We start from the raw sequence: 9,241 nt of genomic DNA, 5'->3' as shown, positions 1-9,241 counted from the left end.
TTTACCGGTAGACAAATTTCTTCTGGTTTATCGGGTCTACCATTATAATGCCCACCCCTAGCGAGCCTTCAAATATTGTGTTAGCCAATGGGGGACATTTCAGTCAAAAAGGCTGAACACCACTGGTCTAATTACTGTGTTCATGCTATTTTTCATTAAAACAAATGCCACTTGGTTTGATATTTTATCAAATTAGGCTGTCAATTAAATTGTGATTAATTATATACAAAAATGTGTTGGCAAAAATTAATGCAATTAATCATGGCCCCTGACCCGTGCGTAAATTCCTTAAGGGATTTTCCTACTTTCAGAGCAGTTGAAGCTTGAAATACCACCATAATGTTTTTGCCACAATAATGTTATGTCTTTGAATTGATCAATATTATCTGTGAAAAGCCTCCAAGTTAATTGATTTGCTCATAAATAGGATTAAATTGGTACATTGTGTAATTATGAATGAATAATTTTTATTTTTAAATTGAAAGCCTATATCTAGTGCCATTCCTACATTTGTGTCCAACAATTTTGGAAGCATTGTTTCTATTTCTAGGTGAACCTTTTAATATCAGCTCAGATGGCTTAAAAAAAAATCTACTATTTTTTGCAATGGAATTCGTTTCAGCCATCTTGCCCATTTGTCTCCATCAGCACAGGAACTCTGAATATTTTCCTCTTCACTTTAGCCTGAGGCCCTGTTTTAAGTGTCTTACTTTTTCCTTCCTCTTGCCATCACTGCTTCATAATAGCATTTTAGAGATGCAAATAGTGCATTGTGTCTTTGTCTGCATTGGTCTTGTCTTGTGGGCTATTAGTGCTTGCGCTTGCTGAACAGAAGTAAACAATCTCTAACACCTTAAGCTGACAAGGAAAATAGTAATTGTATTTTGTACTGTTTTGCAATCGTCCTCAGGCTTTCGGGTCAATGGACTCAGTCCTTGGTTGTCTTATTTTTTTAATTAGAGGGCGAATTTATTTCCAATTTTAATTTGAGCACACCTAGTTTCCCAACACCAAATGTGCTCTATCACATTGTTTTACAATGCAAGGATTCACTGTAGCCCCCCTCAGTAGTTTTATAGCTGAAAATAAACACTAATAAAGTCTATGGGACGATGTGGTGGCCCTGAGCCCCAATGATTGTTAAAAACTAGTTTCACAGGTGGCTAGTTAGCAGATGGAAAGCAAATTGGATTTCAATAAATGTAAATGGGGAGTTCTTCTCCATTACTTTGCTTGGAGAAAATGAAGAGATGAGAGAGTTGCTTACGACATGACTACAAATCATGTTTTTGAAGTAATTTAGTTGCAAAACATCTGCAGCATCGAACACATATTTGTTTTGAGTGGTGAAATGAGATGTTGGGCAGGTCACTCTTGAAAGCACTCATCAACTACTCTAATTATCCATAATGGTTAGCTTTTAGAAAATGCAATTCACATGCATTATACCAAAATAATGTTGTTGGATGCTTTGCAATGGGAGAAGTTACCATTTGAATCTCTCATGAGTAATTTATATATAAACCTCCACTTCAAGGTTTAAAAATGTAGGAACGGAAAAGCTACTTTAAGTTTCAGTACCAGTAGTGTGCTTGTCGATATTTATGGATCATCTTCACACTATTTGTCCTATGATACAACAAGCATTGTGATGCAATCCACGTAAGTCTGTAGTGATTTGGATAGTCAAACTGTATCTTAACCAAAGCCAAAATGAAGAATAGGATTGTGTGAGCGACCAGCTGGTTAGTTTGTTGGTGCCAGCGATATGATTTTCACAGTGTCAAAAAATAACCCCATTGCACCCACGTGCCACCATCTGTCAGGTGGCCATAGCATACATGACAAATCTCTTTTGCTTTATTTGATTTGCTCCGAATTGAAATTTTACAGTGTACCCTGTTTAGCTGGTCTCTCAGCCTGATGAGGCTGCTCTTATTAAAGGTGTTTGTGGTGTTTTTCAGCAGGACAGGCTGGGAGACCAGCTTTAACCAGCTAAAACCAGAAAATCTTCATCTCCCAACACAGAGATTTTTTAACACTGGTTTTCTTCTCCTGGTCATGTTGGTCTATTGGTTGGTTTTATTTGGTAAGGTGATCATCTTAAACCAACTAAGACCAGCATAGACCTGCTACAATCCACAACTACCAATTCATTTGAGTCACACCTGGTCTTAATGCTGGTCTAGCAGATTTGAGATGGTTTTTAGATATTTGCCATGCTGATCTTAAATGGTTGGTTGGTCTCACAGTCTGGTCAGGCTAGTGTGTTAGCTGGTTTTGGACACACTTCAGCTGGTCAGGCTGAAAGTGCAGATTGGATGCCAGCTAAGACCAGCAAACCATCATGCTAGTCTAAGCTGGTTTCAGGGTGGTTTCTCTCCAAGAAAAAAATGATAATTTCTTCTGGTCTGTAAGATCAAAATAAAAAAAAATACAGTGGATCGTGATTTAATCCTGTGGTTGTGATTGAGTATACAAGAATAAAACGTTTTTTTTTTTCCTCTTCGGAAGCTGTTCCCGGATCGAAAACAAATGAGAGGTCAATTTGTCAGGAAATCACTCTGGTTCGATACAGTGTCCGCCTAAAGACTCTCGAGACGTTATGTAATCAGCTTGCTTCAGTCCTCGAGCTCGCGCCTCGTGTAATTGCGTTTGGTGCCACTCGCGCATTCTTTTCTCTCTCTCCCCGCGTGCGACAGACACGCTCTTGTCATTCCTGTTGCATACCCCATTAGCTCACCCCTCCTCGTTTCTTCTCCCTCAGTTTCATAATAATGTTTCATTTTAATTGCGGCTGTGCTCATTAATAACAATTAATGGTCATTCAAATATATAGGCCTATGTAAAAAACCTTTCATGATCAGACAATCTTGGACACAATTCTGCATGAAATTTAGTTTTGTCTTATCTTAGTAATCCTGGCTTTCATCTCCCCCTCAAATGTCTGTCTGTCTGTCTGTGACAATACGCATTATTTAATGTGGATTAAGCAGCGCTTCATACCTAATTAACCCTTGTTTTTTTTTTAATGACATAGCCTACACAAAAGTAAAGATTCATTACTCCGAAATTATTGCAAGGAAAGTCAAAACCGTTTGATAGAAAACTTTTAGAACGGTCACCGCCCTATTGGCCCTTTTTTACTGCCGGCGGTACACTTCAGGTTTAAAGAGTTAACGGGTTCGCCTTCAGCATTTTCTGTCACAGTGTCGGGTTTGTCATGTGTCTTGTCTGGGTTGTTGTGAGCACATGGCTTGTCTTGTTTTCCTTGTGCCATGTGCTCTCATGTCAATTGTCTAGCCCCTCCCATCTCGTTATCTCATTATTGGTTTATCTTTCCCACCTGCTTTGTTCGTTACCTTCTTTTGTTTGTTCCCTATTTAGTCTCCCTGTGTTTGCAGTCCTGTGCTGGTTCGTTGTATATATGTTCCCTCGTGTTCATGTTTTACCTGAGACCTGTCTTGTTTTCCCCCCCTCACAGGGAGGTTTTGTTTGTAGTTTTGTTTTATTTTGATTGTCTATTAAAACCCTACTTCCTGCACTTGAATCCTCGCTTCACCATTTTCCCGTCCCGTGACAGAACGAACCAGCCAATATGAGGATTCAGCGGAAGGATTCACGCCAGCCACCAGCCTCTCCTATTTTCTGCCCGCGTTATGAACGCATTGTGAAGTTCACCGCCTTAAGTTCCCTTCGTCAAGAAGGGAAAAATGTGAAGGACTTTGCCCTAGAATTTTGCTCCGCTGCAGATGGGCTGGGGCTGGGTGAAATGGCCCTTAAGGACCTGTTTAATTACGCCCTTGAGGAGCCTGTAGATGTTTGGACAATGGCAGGGCTGGAGCATTTGACGTTCTGGAGATTCATCGCCTATCTGGTCCAACGAGAGAGTCCTCCTGTTAGGCAGCCCGCTGTTGTCCCGGAGGCCATCCCCGTCCCAGTTCCGGTGGTCCCAGTTCCGGTGGTCCCGAGTAAGGTGGTTCCAGTTCCGGTGGTCCCGAGTCTGGTGGTCCCGAGTCTGGTGGTCCCGAGTCTGGTTGTCCCGAGTCCGGTGGTCCCGAGTCCGGTGGTCCCAAAACACAGGAGGAGGAGAAAGGCTCCCTCCGTAACTGTTTTGGTGGTCCCGAGTCCGGTGGTCCCGAGTCCGGTGGCTCCAAACACGGAGACCATCCCGGAGGTGACTGCCGTCCCTGACGCACCGCCCAGGCGTCTTGCTCTGCCTGCGCCGCCCAGACGTCTTGCTCTGCCCGCACCGCCCAGGTGTCTTGCTCTGCCCGCACCGCCCAGGTGTCTTGCTCTGCCCGCGCCTCCCAGGTGTCTTGCTCTGCCCGCGCCGCCCAGGTGTCTTGCTCTGCCCGCACCGCCCAGGTGTCTTGCTCTGCCCGCACCGCCCAGGTGTCTTGCTCTGCCCGCACCGCCCAGGTGTCTTGCTCTGCCCGCGCCGCCCAGGTGTCATGCTCTACTGGCCTCACCCGAGCTGCTCGCACTGCCTGCACCACCCCAGCGATCCGTCACATCTGCCCAGCCAGAGACTGTTCACGTCACGTCTGCCGAGCCTGTGTCTTCGGACAAGATGGCCGCCACAGAGACTGTTCACGTCACGTCTGCCGGGTCTGTGTCTTCGGACAAGATGGCCTCCGCCGAGCCTGTTCACGTCACGCCTGCCGAGCCTGTGTCTTCGGACAAGATGGCCGCCGCCGAACCTGTTCACGTCACGCCTGCCGAGCCTGTGTCTTCGGACCAGATGGCCGCCGCCGAGCCTGTTCACGTCACGCCTGCCGAGCCTGTGTCTTCGGACAAGATGGCTGCCGCCGAGCCTGTTCACGTCACGCCTGCCGAGCCTGGGTCCCCTGACAAGATGGCCGCAGTCGAGCCTGTGTCTGTTCCTGAGCCTGAGCCGGTGGTGTCTGTTCCTGAGCCTGAGCCGGTGGTGTCTGTTCCTGAGCCTGAGCCGGTGGTGTCTGTTCCTGAGCCTGAGCCGGTGGTGTCTGTTCCTGAGCCGGTGGTGTCTGTTCCAGTTCCCGAGCCGGTGGTGTCTGTTCCAGTTCCCGAGCCGGTGGTGTCTGTTCCAGTTCCCGAGCCGGTGGTGTCTGTTCCAGTTCCCGAGCCGGTGGTGTCTGTTCCAGTTCCCGAGCCGGTGGTGCCATCTCCGCCGTGGCCGCCCGAGGGGCCGTCTCCGCCGTGGCCGCCCGAGGGGCCGTCTCCGCCGTGGCCGCCCGAGGGGCCGTCTCCGCCGTGGCCGCCCGAGGGGCCGTCTCCGCCGTGGCCGCCCGAGGGGCCGTCTCCGCCGTGGCCGCCCGAGGGGCCGTCTCCGCCGTGGCCGCCCGAGGGGCCGTCTCCGCCGTGGCCGCCCGAGGGGCCGTCTCCGCCGTGGCCGCCCGAGGGGCCGTCTCCGCCGTGGCCGCCCGAGGGGCCGTCTCCGCCGTGGCCGCCCGAGGGGCCGTCTCCGCCGTGGCCGCCCGAGGGACCGTCTCCGCCGTGGCCGCCCGAGGGACCGTCTGCTCCGCCCTGGCCGCCCGAGGGACCGTCTGCTCCTCCCTGGCCGCCCGAGGGAAAGTCTGTTCCGCCCTGGCCGCCCGATGAATGGTCATCTCCGCCCTGGCTGCCTGAAGGACTGTCACTCCCTGTCCCCGTTTCCCTTCCATGGACCTGGCCACATTCCTTCCCCTGATGCCCTACTGTTCTACCTCACACCCTGGACTCTTGTTTTGTGTTGTGGTCTTGTAGCGTCTGGTAGCCGCTCCGTAGAGGGGGGGTTATGTCACAGTGTCGGGTTTGTCATGTGTCTTGTCTGGGTTGTTGTGAGCACATGGCTTGTCTTGTTTTCCTTGTGCCATGTGATCTCATGTCAATTGTCTAGCCCCTCCCATCTCGTTATCTCATTATTGGTTTATCTTTCCCACCTGCTTTGTTCGTTACCTTCTTTTGTTTGTTCCCTATTTAGTCTCCCTGTGTTTGCAGTCCTGTGCTGGTTCGTTGTATATATGTTCCCTCGTGTTCATGTTTTACCTGAGACCTGTCTTGTTTTCCCCCCCTCACAGGGAGGTTTTGTTTGTAGTTTTGTTTTATTTTGATTGTCTATTAAAACCCTACTTCCTGCACTTGAATCCTCGCTTCACCATTTTCCCGTCCCGTGACAGTTTCTACCCTGGGTTATGAAACCCGCAGCCCAAGAGACACAACCAATCATAAACCGCCTCAGTTCTTATCTAATTAAATATTCATATTGAAGTCAGTCATAGAAACTTCCTCGCTGTGTTTAAAAGGGAACAGTTAAAACTTGTGCAGCAACCTCAAACGTGCAAATTGGAGTTAAGAGAGACTATTTTTGCTGCATGTTTTAAAATAATTAAAGGATATTCTGAGTTCAGTAAGCTCAGCTGACAGCAATTGTGACGAGACTGATAGATTTTTGGAGGAGCAAATGTAAAATTTTAATTTGGAAAAACATGCATTATTCTTTTAAAACTTGTATAGCCTAGTATATAGTGGTGGTTGAGGAGATTCCCTCTTCAATAAAGTGTTGAGAAAAGCACTATATAATAGTAACAAATTATTATTATTATTATTATTTTTTCAGTTTTAAAAATGCCCAGCTATATATCATCCTTTTACAGGCATTTGTAGTGTAGTGTTATGTTGTCATGATGCCGTTGTAAAATTGAACTTCACACTGAAGTTTTGTGAGCATTTTTTCCTCTTACACAAAAAGCATGTTAACACATGTCATGTTAATACTACTGAAGTAGTATTTTAATGTTTACAGATTGAATTTATTCACTTCAAATGTAAGTGCCTCTGAAACCCAGATTTTTTGCTCTCTCTCTTTTCTTTTCTTTTTCTTTTTAAAGGTTGAGTGGTAATCAACAGTATGCCACATGTGCTGTCAATTTAGCTTAACTTGTTCTGAACCCAAGTCTTCGGTGGGATACAGTAATAATTTTCACAGATGGACAAGCAGTTATTGAAACAGTTTGCATGCTCAATGCATGCTGTGTTTGTTCAGTCAGTGCTATCAATCTATAAATATGCAAATAACAACTTTAATCCAGGGTTTACAAATGTGCAGTGTACAGTCTTGAAACCTACCTAGATTTACTGTAACCCAGGGCGAAGTATAAACAGTGTGGAAAAAAGCCAACCCATTGGATTACGTTTACCCAAGGTATGATTTATATAGATTTTATTTGAATATTTTTGAAAGGTCAACTCACCAAGAGCAGAAAATACAGCTCAAAAATGCAGTAAAAGGGTAATATTGTGAAATATTTTTATTTTAATATAATTTAAATGTAATTGATTCCTTTGATGGCAAAGCTAATTTTCAGCATCATTACTTCAGTCTTCAGTCACATGATAGCCTACTTCAGAAATGCATATCTTATATTTTTCCCTCAGGATTCTTTGATTAATAGAACAGCATTTTTATTGAAATAGTTTTTTTAACATTATAAATGCATTCACTACCACATTTGATCAAGTTAATGCATCCTTGCTGAATAAAAAAAAAAAAAAAAAAAACCTTACTGGCTCCACACTTTTGAATGTGTAGCAGCCTATATACTACATATTTATATTAACAGCATAAATTTAATGTTGACTAGAATCATAGATTCCAAAACCCTCAAAACTTCATCTCTTTTGAAATTAGCTTTATCTTAAAATGTAACACCATGCACCTTATAGCTGGCAGAATCAGACACCTTTGTGGTTGTTGGCTATAGCTTAATGTCTCTGAAATTGTGTTTGATGAGGGAGGTTTCAGATGATAGTTATGAACAAGGTAAGGTCCATCATATAGTCATCACCTGTCTTCTGAGTGGCTAGACTGACACAAGCTGTTCACCTTTGCTCATGACACTTGACCATATAAATGCAGCATGTCTGTTTGTTTTATTATCAGCGTCTCTGTTTGAAGCGTGTGGCGGCCCTGCAAGGGAGAAGGTGAAGCGGGGCGATGCTGTTGTCTGAAGAGAAGAGTTTAAGACTGAAATTTGCGGCTATGGTCACTGCTTTTGTGTATTTTTGTTCCTTTGCTCTCTGTGTCCTTTTGAGCATGCCCCACGGGGACAACCAGCAAAAAAAACTTTATTGCTTTTCACAGCGGGTCATGGAGTATGCGGCATTGTGCGTTCTGCTGTCAGCTATAGAAAGTAGCCGACTGAGCAAAATAACACAACCAAACACTCACTATTCTAAGTGTATGGATTAAGTGTGTGCTGGACCTTATTTACATGTGTTTAGCATGCATGAAGGATGCAAATGATTGATTTTTTTTCTCTCTTTTTTTCATTCTGTATAATGAACCTTGTCTTAGTTTTTGTAAATATTTAATGTTAATCTCTGTTTTTCTCAGGCTCGAAACATACTTTATGCAGGTGCATTTTTATCTTTCAGGTCAGCTACTGTGATGGCACGGCAACAGTTTGAAGAGAGTCTTGATAGTTTCAGCGACCAGTGCCACATCGAGGATTTCTTCTTTTGCCTATTTGCCTTGAACACTGACCTAAGTCAAAACTTTAGTCATTATGTTTAAATGTGGCATTGTGTATCCAAAGAAGCTTTTTCGTGACTCTAGAAACTGACCCAAGTCAAAACTTTTCTTATAGTTGAGCCTTGAACACTGACCTAAGTCAAAACTTTAGTCATTATGTTTAATTGGTGACACCAATACTATCAAATAAATACATTTTTGAAAAGATGTGATGAAAAAAGAAAATCAGGATGGGGCAAATACGTTTTCACAGCATCGTTGTAGTACATAATATAGTTGACATGTCATAGCTGTCTACCTGATTTATACCACGTGATTTAACAGACATTTGAAGGCAACTCTTCCCCTCCCCCACCTTTAAAGTTACCATGAAATCAAAATTTACAATTCTCTTTTTTAAATGGAATTAAATCTAGACGCACCCTAGTGGCAGCAAATTTTATTTTGCAGACAGGGTGGTTTAGCAACTCTCCGAGTCTCCGTTGGCTTTCGAGCTGGAAAAACCAAACTCTAGTCAGGCCAATTAACATCATGTATAGAGTTGGCGGGCGGGCTTAAAGGGTTAGTTCACCCAAAAATGAAAATTCTGTCAGTAATTACTCACCCTCATGTTGTTCCAACCCCGTAAGACTTTCGTTCATCTTCGGAACACAAATTAAGATATTTTTGATGAAATCTGAGTGCTGTCTCACTCCTCCTGCAGGCTTATGGACACAGAAAATGTATTAAAGACATTGTTAATATAAT

The sequence above is a fragment of the Scardinius erythrophthalmus genome (assembly GCF_964197995.2).
Source record: "Scardinius erythrophthalmus genome assembly, chromosome: 9".
NCBI lineage: Eukaryota > Metazoa > Chordata > Actinopteri > Cypriniformes > Leuciscidae > Scardinius > Scardinius erythrophthalmus.
Note: the sequence above shows the minus strand (reverse complement) of the source record.